The sequence below is a fragment of the Ursus maritimus genome, unplaced genomic scaffold, assembly GCF_017311325.1.
Source record: "Ursus maritimus isolate PB19 unplaced genomic scaffold, ASM1731132v1 scaffold_9, whole genome shotgun sequence".
In the NCBI taxonomy this organism is placed as follows: domain Eukaryota; kingdom Metazoa; phylum Chordata; class Mammalia; order Carnivora; family Ursidae; genus Ursus; species Ursus maritimus.
The window spans coordinates 14439787-14452933 of record NW_024427107.1 but is presented as its reverse complement, the minus strand read 5'-3'; the positions used below and the strand labels follow the sequence as shown (position 1 = coordinate 14452933).

Here is a 13147-nt window from a genome sequence, read left to right as displayed (position 1 = left end):
TCTTTCAATTTTACAAAATAAATTGAAGTGAAGATGAACATTTACATTTTTTCTTCTCTAGTCAGAAGGATCTAAATGACTTGGTTCCTCTTTACTAGTCTTGACCCAGAGACAAAGGAACTAATAACTAATATATGCAATCTTTTGGTATAATTGACAGTAATGATTGGCCCCAATGTTGAGGGTAAAAGCCACATAAAACAAAGTCTGAACTAAGAATAGTGTTTAGAACAATAATAATGTAACAATGATAATAGAAAAAATTGAATTAAAAATTCTGTTATTTCCCCTGAGTGTATTGTCATGTATTTGCAAATATAATGCGTGTCCTGCTTTTGTTAACTGGGTCAAAAACATGTTTCCGTATTGCTACGTATGTGGCCATCCTAGTTGGCTGGGTCCTTGCCCTTTGGGAGGACTGGATGACCCAGCCGAGACCTAGTCTTGGCGACTAGGATTGGCCAGCGTGGGAGGTGGGTCAAGGGTCCAGACAGGGCAGGAATCCTGTTTAGTGTGGCCCAAAGTGGGGCAGTGAGGCAGATGCAAGCCCGTGTATACAGGGAGAATTGGAGAGCACAGAGCAAAAAGGCTAAGAGCAATGCAGTAACTGGAAAATGGAACGTGGAGTCAAGGGCTGCGGTAAAAAGAGCCTGAAGTGTGAGCCGGCTCCTACAGCCAGGAGAGTCCCTGATAAGCGTCCCAACTCCAGGGGGAGATTGTCATTCACCGGACGGTGTTTTGGTTGGGACACGCCTCGTCGGCAAGATCGGGTGCCAAGACTTAGTTTACTGACTGAGATACCCCATCTGTAAAAGGTGGCGGTATTTGCCTAAGTTGGGCGTGGAGGAAGTTTACCGTAAAGCCAGCACTGGCTAATACTTTAACCGCTTCTCTCCCAATGCCCAGATTGCAGACTACCCTAGAGGCCTCCTGTGTCAGATTTACTCTGGGCCACCCACCACTCTGCATTTCATACTTCCTCTCTTCTGCCTTCGCTCTGGTCTCTCCCCCCAAAAGGGTTTGATATTCAGGGTGTTTTCTTTCCGGCTCACACTTCACAGGCCTCCGGGCTGTGCGTGTCATCTGCCTGCGGTCAGTGAACCCGAGCCGAATGTCCCCAGGCACAGTGAAGACTGCCTTGCCCAGCATCCACTGGGTAAGTTAAATTCAGGGGGAAGTGGTAAGAGGCCTCGTTTTTGTCCTGCGTGTAGTCTATGATCTCCAGTGAAGCTTTATTTATTTATTTTTTCTTTTTAGATGTTACTTATTTACTTGGGGGAGAGAGAGAGCGCGCGGATGCGCGCGTGCATGCATAAGTGGGGGGGAGGGGCAGAGGGAGAGAGAATCTCAAACAGACTCCCTGCTGAGCTGAGCTGAGCCGAGCTGAGCCGAGCTGAGCACGGAGCCCCATGGGGCTCCATCTCAGGATCCTGAGATCACGATCTGAGCAGAAATCAGAGTCAGATGCCTAACCAACCGAGCCCCCGGGCGTCCCCAATGAAGCTTTAAATACCAGTGCAGCGATGACTGTATTTTAGTCCTTCCCTGCGTGCCTAGAGAGGGAGAGTGGAAGCACGAGGCTTCCTCAGAGCCCCTAGTACCTGCCAGGGTGAGTCAGTCAAAGGTCCTTGCTGCCCTTTCCGACGGGCCAGCACTCATAATCGCTCTCGGGACGAGGTGCCCTGCAGTGGCCCGATGATGCAGCCGTGGCCTAGGGCTGGACACCACTGCTTCCCTGAGGCTGCCCGCGGGCACCTTCAGCTGCATCCCAGGCTGCCAGCGGCCCCGCTTGCACACGTCTGTGGTCTCCATGGTGCTCACCCAGTTCTCGCGGGCAGGCAAGGGGTGCAGGTCTGGGTGAAACTCACCACCTCTGGGTTGAGGGAGTGCTAACCTCGGGGATGCCAGGCGGCATCAGTTAGCTTTTACTGTATAATGACTCCCCCTTCCCCGTTGTAGTGACTTAGAATAACCATTGTATTTAACTTATGATTCCACGTGTGGTGGGCAGTCCTTTGGTCTGGCCCGGTGATGGGTTAGTACCCATGTTCCTGTCCAAGACACAAACCCTTCCAGAGCCAGCCCACAAGGCACTGGATGCATTGGGAGGGATTCATTCAATTACACGTTTGTGAACTTGTCTTTGTCCAAGTGTCGGGCCAGTTAGACACTGTGGCCTTTTCAAAACATCGAACTGTAACTGTTAAAGTCTGTTAGCCTCAAGACTGACCATCGGCCCATCAGCTGCTGTTTTAAAATGTGGATTTCACTTTTTATTCAGGTATGGTGAGTTCAACAGATAGAAGACAATTGCCATTGAAAAGATAGTTTAGTACTTGTAGTTTGTAAGAGGAAGGGGATGTCATGCCATGCGGGGTCACACAGGGAAGCTCCCACGTTGGTCACAGGCAGAGAGAGCAAGGGAACTGTGGGCAAGAAACTTTGTTGCAGCTTTTGCCGGAAGAACAAAGTGCAGGGCAGGGTGAGAAGGCTAAGCAGGTTTAGCCCTGGCTAGTTTGCATAATTTCAGCAGACTCGGGGTTTAGGGGTTACCCCTGGTTATGTAACGGCTGGCCCTGGGGTGATTAGGATGGGGAGCAGTGTCCTGGAGTGTAAGAGACTGATAAAGCAGGGGGGTGGTGAGGAGGGGCTGTTACCTCTAGGAATTAGCTAGCCCCAATAGGGGAGTCCTCCCCCGGTCAGGAAAGCATCAACACAGAAGCTAGAAAATGTGGTTCATACACCACCTGGGCCTTCTGTGCCTCGGCCCGGTGACTCTGTGCCTTATTCAATCTCCAAATGCCCCCAGGAAGTTCTTACCTAGGTTTCTTTTCCTATTTCCCTTCCCTTATGGTGGTGAGACTGAGGTGGCTTCTTCACAGAAACGGTAGACGTTATCCTCTGGAGTGCACAGTCCCCCACTCCTTGCCCCCTTGCTTACCAGCGGAAGCTGAAGCATCCACGGACCACCACGTCACCCAACAGCTGATCTCAGCCCGCAGTTGGTGCTCGGAATTTGGAGCCATCGTTTGAGAGTCACATCTGTCTGTTTACTGCTCCTCACTCACAGAGCCAAGGCCCAGCAGAGTTTCTCAGATTAGGACAGACAGCAATCTGCATTCCATCAACTCTATGACGGCTTGCCTGCCACCATTACTACATGGTAGAAATGGAAGGGCATGCCCCTTTCACAAGGACTATGGTTTTTGTGCTGACAACTTCCTCACTTCCTCTGATGAAATAGAAACTCTGGCTGCTGGTCAGTGTCTGCCACAGCCAAGGTCACCCAGAGGGACCTCCTGGATGCCTCTGACACATCAGGGAATGGACATTGGCCCTACCTTTTATTTTATTTTATTTTATTTTATTTTATTTTTTAAAGATTTTATTTATTTCAGAGAGAGAGAGAGAGAGAGCACGAGAGGGGGAAGGGTCAGAGGGAGACGCAGACTCCCCGCTGAGCAGAGAGCCAGATGTGGGACTCGATCCCAGGACCTGGAGATCGTGACCTGAGCCTCAGGCAGATGCTTAACCGACTGAGCCACCCAGGCCCCCCTGGCCCTACTTTTTAAATCCACATCTTCCCAAGGTACTGTGGCATCTGACATACAATGTTACCAGTGTTAAGGGACACCCCTCACTGGCTACTGAGTGGCTTCTGGAAGTCAATCAGCCTGGTCTGAGCTCCTGGTCTACTCTCCAGCAAGCCTCTGTCCCTTTTTCTTAGTGGCTCCCAGAGGTTGAGGGTGTGCCAAGACTGTCAGTGTACCAAAGGGGAGGACAGCGGTTAGCAAATAGATGCAGGTTCATTAGCAACTGGACCCTCGGACAGAGGTGGGAACATACATCGCTAAGTCCTTTCCAGGGAGAACCTGGGAGATGGACATTTCTCCTCGCTCCCTCTGTGCTCAGCCCAAGTGTATAGCCGTGGGACATCCTCCCACACCTGTTTAAAAACTGCTTTGTTTCCTATAGCCCTTTGGGACTGGTGAATGCAAGCCCCGTGGGTAGGTGATTTAGGGGCCCATCCCTCAGTGGATGGCTGTAAATGTTGGGGCACAAGATGTGTGGACAAACTCCTTCTGGGGAGATACTGTCCACCTGGTTTTATGGTTGGAGTGAGATAAGGGCAGGTGGGGGACGTGCCTACTGGCTCTGTTGGGTCTGGGACAGACCGCATTCAGCTCCTAGATGGCTGTTAGCCGGAAGCAGGAGCCTCAGGCAGCAGCTTGCACAAAGTATGCAGTTAAATTCCTTCCAGGGAAAGACTGGACAGTCTGCATTTTGCCCGGCTCCCTCTCGGCCCAGAGCCCCGTGGACTAGCGGAGGGGACGGAGCGCACATCTGCAGGGTAACAACTGCTTCTTTGTTTGCAGTAGTCTAGTCAGACTCGCCGGGGTAAGCCCCACAGGTTTTCGGAGCGAGGTGATTTGGGGGCCCATCCCTGGGAGCCAGCCCTAGGAGTTGGGGTACTAGATGTGTCATCTAAACCTCTGGCTCCTCGGGGAGATGCTGGGAGAGGGGTTGTTCCCTCCCAACTGGATAGCACTGCGTCAGGGGTAGGGTCTGTGGCAAGAGTGTGGCTCGGGCTTTCCTGCTCACTTTGATGTGGTATTTCCTCAGTTTCCTGATGGGTAGGAGTCACTCCGCGAGCCGCGGAATTTCTCTCAGAGACACCTGCTCTGTGTAGAGCTGGAATAGGCAGTGTGTCCATGGGAGGAGGGAAGTTCAGGAGACTCTAACACTGCCATCTTGGTCCAGACCTAGATTTTTTTTCTTCAGATGTTCATTAACCTTTTTCTTAAAGTCTAGAAAGTTCTTCCATCTTTTTATTTCTACTTTCTTTTTTTCCCCCTGATTTTCTGAGGTATGATTTTTTGCCTCTGTAACCCAACTGAAGATCATTTTGGAGTGTGGTGTAGACTTACCAGCTAATTTGTTGTTCCATATTTACAAGTGGTTTTTTGGCATCATTATCAAAGAAGCATCTCTTTCCCCTTGCTTACAATGCTGTCTATGAAATATACTATGTTTTTACAAATACTGTTATCCATTGTGTATTATTTTGTTTCCTTAATTTCTGCTTATACCAGTCACACTAGTTTAATTATAAGGTCTTTGTAATATATTTCAAGGTAAGGCCAATTCTCTCTTATTGACTTTTAAAGAATTTGTTTTGACCTCTTTTTTTAAAGTTTTAATTTAAATTCCAGTTAACATATAGTCTAATATTAGTTTCAGGTGTGCATGTTATCTTTTCCTATTTATATGTTGAGATTAAATAGAGGATTATTTTGTTGGGTCCTCAAAACCCTCCCACACCCAACATGGTTTTTACCTGGAATACAATAAGTCTATAAATTAATTTGAGAAAAACTGGCATTTTTATGTTTAGCTTTTTCCGTATAGCAACATACAATGTATCTTTTATATCTCTTAATTCAGTTAAGTAGTTTCAGATACATTTCTCATTAGGATTTTTCTTATTTTGTTGTCCATTGCTATTTCTCAATGGGATTTATTCATTTACTTTCTAAATGGAAAGTTTTAAACATACATCCCATGAACTCATCAGAATAGGATGTCTTTTAAATTTTTTAACAGGTGTTCTTTTGGCGGGGATGTGGGGCTTGGAGTACTAGGATTCCACTGTTTTTTGTGGGTGAATTTGCACCTGCTCTTATTAATTGTGGTAACTATTTAATTGATTTCCAAGGGCTTATTCTATTTTATGCATCTTATATAATATATTTATACATAAATATACATAAATATATTTTATACATAAAATAATATAGTAAGATTATTAATTCCCCTTTTTCTTTTTGTACATATATACATTTTCCATGCTCTATGTGATGATTCTTTTCCAGAAATAAAGAATTGAATGCACATTTAAATTAAGGAGGGCTGAATCATTTAGATTTTGAAATGTTGCAATTAAAATAGCATGGGTAGGGTTTACAGACTTCTCCTTTATGTGAATAAAGCATTCCAAGAAGTGGCAGAGTAATCACGGTATATAATTTTCTGGAAGGCATCATCCCAAACCAGCCATTTACAGGTAGAATCAGATGTGTGTGGATTGTTGGGGCTCTGGTACTACAATTAAGCTTTTACCTTTTCTTTGCTTTCAAACAGAGAGTTCTGACAAAGGTTGTGGTGCCTTCAGGGCCTCTTGGAAACCACACAACGTGCCCTTGTGTTGAACTGTATGTGAAAGAAAGGACCATGGCTGCACTAATGAACCTGTGTCAAGATAGTACTAGTTCAGTTCCCATCACTTCTAATTAGGGCTTCCAGAATTCTCTGAACCTTGCCAGGTCTCTAGCTGGGGCCATTTTAATGTTTCCACTCCTAAGTCTGGCTGCTAATTTTGATTTCTTTTTCCTCTGTAGAATTTCCTGATTCATTATGACATAAAAGTCATTGACTTTGCCTTTCACAATAGAAGCTTTATTTTGAAAACCCTTTTTATTTTGAAATAATTTCAATCTTACAGAAAATGCAATTATTACACAAGGAATTCCCATACATCCTTCACCGAGATGACTCAATTGCTAACACTGGCCACGTTTGTATTATCATTCTCTTTTTCTGCTCTGCACGCGTGTGTGTGCACAAATGTATATGTGCACACCCACACATGCACACATTCTTTTTTTGAACCACGTGAGATTAAATTGCAGGTGTGCTGTCTTCTACCCCTAAATTCTTCAATGTATATTTCCTTGTAACAAGGATGTTCTCTTACATAATACTGTATAATTATCAACATCAACAGAACTTATTTAAAATGTTTCCATTTGTCTTGCCCAGAATCCAATCCAGAATCACATAGGGTATTCAGTTGTTGTGTCTTCTTAGTGTCCTTTAACCTATTCCTCAGTCACTGTCTTTCATGACCTTGAATTTGTGAAGACTATAAGCGAGTTATTTTGCGGAAGCTTTCTCCTAATCCTAAACCATCAACTATTTCCAAAGGTATGACCTTTAATTTACAATTGAGCCTCTGTTATCTTCATTTTCCTATCTAACCTGAAGACATTTACCTCCTACTTGTGATTAAAGAGCTCAAACGTACAAGGGCAAAAACAGGGGGAGGGAATTGACATTTGCTGAGCACCTGCGAAGTCCCTGTACTGGGCAGTTGATAAACATCTCATTTCATTAGCACATCCATCCTGTAGCATAAATTATTATTATTGCTATTATGCACATTTTGCAAATGAGGAAGCAGATGCTCAGAGATTGTAACCTGCCCAGAGCCACACCGTTGGAGCTAGGACATTTTGCAGCCCAAATCCTCAATTTCATCACACTCCTTCTGAGAGGGCACTTCATCTACATTGACCTTCATCCGCACCTGGTTCTATCTAGACCCTGACTTCTGCAGGGTCTTCTAGCCTTCCGTGGAGGTTATTCATGAATTTCCTTTTTCCTCCACTGGACTGTAGCCAGCTCTGGAGGGGGAGAGACCGTAGTTATTTACTTTGTAGTCCTGTGCCTAACTCAAAGCCTAGAATGTCAGCAGTTCTTGAATGAAGATATCTGAGTGCAGAAAGCCTAAGAGGAATAAGAACCGCATCTTGTGGACTCAGCTTAAGTTTTCCATGTTCAGGACTGTGCCCACCGCCTGAGCCTGGAGCTGGATTGTCCCTCTCTCCTTAGGGAAACACCGACGTCCCTTGGCGCCAGGAAGACTTGCCCTTTTGATTCCCTCCTGACCCCGCTAGCTGTGGCTTCTTAATCTTAGTTGATTTATCCTCACCTCTCTGACCGTTATGCATTGGATTGGCCAGAGTCCCATCCTTGGACCTCGTCTCTCCTCCCTCTGCATTAACCTATTTGGTATTCTCTGGTCTCAGGGCTCTAAACACAGCATGGCTACTTTGAAATTTGTAACCTGGCCTGGATCTTTCCTGAACTTCAGACTCATTGTCACCTGCTTATTTTACATTTGCGCGTGGATGCCTCATAAGTTTCTCAAACTCAGCACGTAAAATCGAAGTCCTGGTTTTCTTTCCACTTCGGTAAATGGAAACTCCATCTTTCCTGTTGCTTGGACAGAACACTGTAGCTGCATCCCTAATTTTCTTTTTCTTTTATATCCACACACAACCCAGCAGAAAATTCTAAAAGATTTCAGGTGCTGGGATCATGATGCAGTGGTAGTTTCTTAAACACCTTTTGAATTTTTACTGAAAATTGAATAGGCTGCCAATCCTGAATTGTGCCCACTCAAAATTCATTTGTTGAAGCCCTAGCCCCCAGTGTAGTGGCATTTGGAAGACGGAGTTTGGGGAAGTAATTAGAGTTAGATGAGGTCATGAGGGTAGGGCCTTTGTGATGGAATTGATAGCTTTATAGGAAAGATATCAGAGAGCTCGCTCTCTTTCTCTCTGCGCTGGGAGCACGGAGCGAGCAGCAGTGTCTAAGAGCCAGAAGAGACTTCTTGCCAGAATCTGACCATGCTGACTCCCTGATCTCAGACTTCCGGCCTCCAGAGCAGTGAGAAACAAGATTTCTGTTCTGCTGTTTAAACAGTCCAGGCTATGGTGTTTTGTTATGCAGATCAAACCAACTAATCTCAGACCAGTCTGCATAGTGAATGGAAAAAATACCCACGGAAACCACCTTTGAGAAAACTAGATGACAGAAAATCCCCCACAAGTCTTCCCTCAGAGGACAGACACGTTCAAATAGAATTTAGACATATTCAGACGTATTCAGAATTTGGAATTCAGACCTATTGTCTAAACCCCCACCAGCAATAGACAGTTAGTTGTATAGCAGGAGTGGTGGAAAATGAGAACTGAGATTCTTAGAAATGTCTAGCGAACAATCTCTTCTACAAATTCATAGCATGACACTGGAGGAAAATAACTAAAAATAGAAAATGTATTGAGCAGAATAGAAACCTGGGGCAAGGAGTAATGACGTCTAAGAGGGGGGAGGTACGGGGTAGGGAGGGGATCTCAGGAGAAGTGGATTCCAGAAGGTGCTATCAATACTGAGTGCAAACATAGGGCTGGAGGCAGAACCAGTCCCCCATCCTTTTATTTTTAATTAAAATAATCCACCACCTTATTGTCAGTTGTCCTACAGACTATCCCCCTTTCTAATTCTGTCTTTTTGTCACCTAAGATTCCTGTAAACCAGATGTTAGCTGTACATTTTGACTGGAAGCAAGATCCATTTTTTTGACAGAAATGCTGTCGATTAGTACTTGATGAGTACTGCATCCTGCATCACTCCAGGAAGGACAAAATGTCCCATAATGGTTTCCCCACTTTGCATGGCAGACGATTGATCGGTAGGTCCAGAGGTGACAACTTGATCCTTCCACTGTGAAGACCTCTGTCAACTAACTCATCTGATTGGTGACCACGGAGTCCAGCCGCCTGTCACCAGAGTGGCCAACACTATTGTGGCCCAATCCACCCCCATCTCTCACCGGGAGTATTGTGCCACTTGCCTCACTTGTCTCTGCTTCTTGCTCCCCAGTAGTCTCTTCTCCATGAAGGAGCAGAACTGATTCTTTAGAAATCTGGGCCCCCTCATGTGACTCTTCTGTTCAGAACTCTCCGCTGCTTCCTAATTCACTCAGAGTAAGAGCCAATCTTTTGCACTGGCTCCCCGAGTCTCAGGGATCAGGGCCCTACCTCATACCCACCAGCCCTGCCCTTCCTTGCTCCCTGCCAGCCACCAGCTCCGTTGGCTTCCTCTCTGTGTCTGGAGCCTGCTAAGCACGCTTCCCCACCTGGCCTTCGCGTGGATCGCTCCTTTATCTGAAACACCCTTCCCCAGAGAGTGGCCAGCTCCTGCCATGCCTTCTACTAGTCTTTCCTTCCATGTCCTTCTCAGTGAGGCCTTCCCTGATTGCTCCACATAAAATTGTAACTCTTGTCTTGGCGCTGCCTCTACCCTTTGCCTGCTTTGTCTCCACAGCATGTAAAACTACCTAATGTAATTTTATTGGATTGCTCACGGAAGTATTTTCTGCCTCCACAGCTAGAACACAGTTCACCTGAAGGCGGGGACGGTATTTTGTCCTACGCCACCGCCTGCGTGTGGCTGGCACCCCTTCAATGGCTGACGACGAGCTGTGTACTCAGGACTGAAAAGCCCCTAACCGAGTTGAACCTGAGTGGGCAGCTGAGGAGGACTGTACCTGAGGGGCAAATCACAGTATTTATTTTTTAACAGTATTCTTATGGAAATTTTGACTATACTTAACTTCTGCTTTCTGCACTCACTTCACAATGTCATCCATCCCCTGAGTGGAATCTGCCTCCACTATGAAAGGTGGTGTCCATGTGGCCTCCTTCATAAAATAAATAACAAAACCCCAGCAACTCGAAGGTCTTGAAAGCCTCTGACCACAATTAGGAAGCAAGTGCAGGTGTCTCTGGCCTCAAGCATCAAATATATTGAAGAGATGTGCTGGGCAAATAGTCCCCATTTTCATAATCCAACCCCCCAAACACGAAGCTTCCTTGCTCCCAACTCAAACTGCTTGTCCGCATGGCACCACCCAGAGAAAACACTGTAAATCTGACTCTCTGAAGCACTGCTGAGTCACACAGGTCTTCAGCTGAAGTTTTCATTTTACTCTTTCATGAGGCCGCGGAGGAGGGGACGAGTGCCTTGCCACAAATTCACTAAGATTTCCTGCCGCCCTCTGTTGACTTTGTTCATTTTGAAAGGAACGGGGTCACCCCATCTCCTTGCCTTTCTGCCTTGCCAGGCTCTCACGGACCTTGCCTTCTCCCTCCTTCTCTCGGCCTTGTCCCCACTCCCCTTTTTTCCATGGGTCTCATGCCATTTCCAACGTAGATCAGCGTAGCTTCTGTTTTTGTTTTTCTCAGCAACCAGCCTACTTCCACATCCAGCACCAGGAACGGCGCGAAGTGGCTGGGCAGCCCCGTCCACGCGGACATTGTCTGCATGGCCTTGTGACCCCCCCCCACCGCGCTGTCTGGCTTCTTAGCCGTGTCTCATTCCCCTGGCTCCTGCCCTGCAGCCTGCCCCCCTTGAATGAACTCCTGAGGAGTGTAGAGGACAAACGTCTGAAATGCCTGCTTCCCACGATTAAGCCTGCCGTGCCCACCTAATTGTGCTTTATTTGTTTAATATTAAAATGCTCTCAGATCTACATAGGCCATCTGCTTTCCCTCCACATCCACTGAGCCCTGATGCATTAAGCATCTGTAACTCTTTTTCTCTCTATGCCATTAAAGATGGGAATGTGCTAATGTAAATACCAATCGGAAATCTTGAGTAATTTTTCAAACTTTCCAATCACGCTGTTTGCTGTATTATTATTCTGGATTAGTCTACTTTAGATACCATTTTACAGGATCATCAAAGTCCTGCTCCAATATTGAGATCCCAAATGACAGATTTAATGGCCTTCGTTAACACCCCAATGATGTCGGCTTAATTTTATGGTTCACCTGTTTTTGCTGTTTACTTTCCTGAGCTTCCGCCAAGCTGAAGAAACCGTGTGAAAACAGAATCTCATTGTCCATGAAAGAAAATGCGACCTTCCTTAGAAGGCAGAAAACCTGGATTCACCTATGGTGGCAACTGAAAGGGACTCTGCACGTGGGGGTGGGGGAAATGTCGACCGCACAGCTCCTACGCTTCTCCCAGCTGATGCCCTCGTCACTCTGGCTCCAACGACATGCTTCTGCCCTTGACTGTTACAGCTCAGATGAGGAGCTCTGGCACTTCTGGTTTAAGATCAAAATATTTTGTTTATATGCTTTCAACTTGACTTTTCCTGAACAGATTATAGAAGGGAAGTCTAAAAAGTCTTTTCCTTGGTCGATGTCCCCAGGGCAATACCAGCCCATCTCAGTTACCCTGAGAGGACCAGGGTAACTGATTTCTTCATAAACCCTCAGACACATTCTGTACTTAGACAAATACTGTCATGATTCCCCCTTTTCCCTTTCCAGACATGGCAGCGCTGCACGCACTTCTGCCACTGGCCCTTTTCCTTGTTCTGTCCTGGAAATTCTCCAGCACAGAATTCCCCACAATGACCCATTGTATGGTTACACCATAATTTAGTTAGCCGCTTTCCTGCTGAGAGCCATTGGGTTGTTTCTTATCTTTTTTTCCTCCCAAAATGCTTCAGTAAAAAACAATGAATAACTTTTTGGCACATATGTGAAATCTGTAAGACAACTTTCTAGAAACGGTTGGGTCAAAGGGCAGGTGCATCTTTAATGTTAATAGATAATGTCAAATTTACACTGATAGATTTCCAATCTATACCCCCCCACACAAGTAATGTATGTAGTTGACAAATGTTTACAAAAGGCTTGGGAATAATGAAAAGGAAATAAACCTAGTGGCCTGAAGTTAGATAGTACGTTTATGAGATAGGGCTTATTCATCTTTAGTTTGTGATCCATTGGAGGGATGCTTTGCTTCCTAGCTCTCAACCTGCTGGACAGAGCAGAAACTCTCAGGGAGCTGGGGGCGTTGTCTTCTTCTCCCTCACCTGCCTCACATCCTCCCACCTCACTGAGCCAGGACGAAACACAGATGCTTTAGGTATTGCAACTCAGGGAACAGAACACACGGTACTTTTCCCATCTCTACTGAGCATGGTCATCGAAAAGACATGACCGCCAATTGACTCATGAGCTGGACCCAGGCACTCGGAGACTCCTTCACCCCCTTCTCTGTCCTTGGAGTGTGGGTTCCACTTGCCTTTACCGTTCCCAGAGGCTGCTCCGAGGACATGGCCTTGAGACGGTGATGCGGTGTTGAAAACGCCTTCATGGTGTCCATGATTGTGCCCACTTAGGGTCTCCTTATAAACTTAAGATTTGGCATGCAGGTGCAGGGGTCCATTCGTCTCACTGGCACCTCAGATAAGCCTCGTATGTAAGTTCTCTTTGCCTATTAAACTTGCCACCAACCAACCCGGAGTGGTCTTCCACATTCTTCAGTCTCTCCTTGCCCTCTGGTATGGCCGCCGGTTTTAAATTGCACCTGGGAAGCTCCTGACAGGGTTGCAAACCAGCAAGCTCCATCCCCCCAGTACCAACACCTGGCTCAACTAGAACTCAAGAGCCAGAGACTGAGCATGAGGAGTGGGCAGGTAGCAGAAAGACTGAGGAGACCG

At 46.3% G+C, this 13147-nt stretch overlaps 1 long non-coding RNA gene across 1 annotated transcript; it reads left to right on the top strand.

The window, feature by feature from the left end:
- Positions 1 to 535: 535 nt before the first annotated feature.
- LOC103677470 lies at positions 536 to 2942 on the top strand. Its single transcript, XR_572414.1, has 3 exons — positions 536 to 657; positions 1062 to 1156; positions 2862 to 2942. It is a non-coding gene; the product is annotated as an uncharacterized LOC103677470 (long non-coding RNA).
- Positions 2943 to 13147: the final 10205 nt, after the last annotated feature.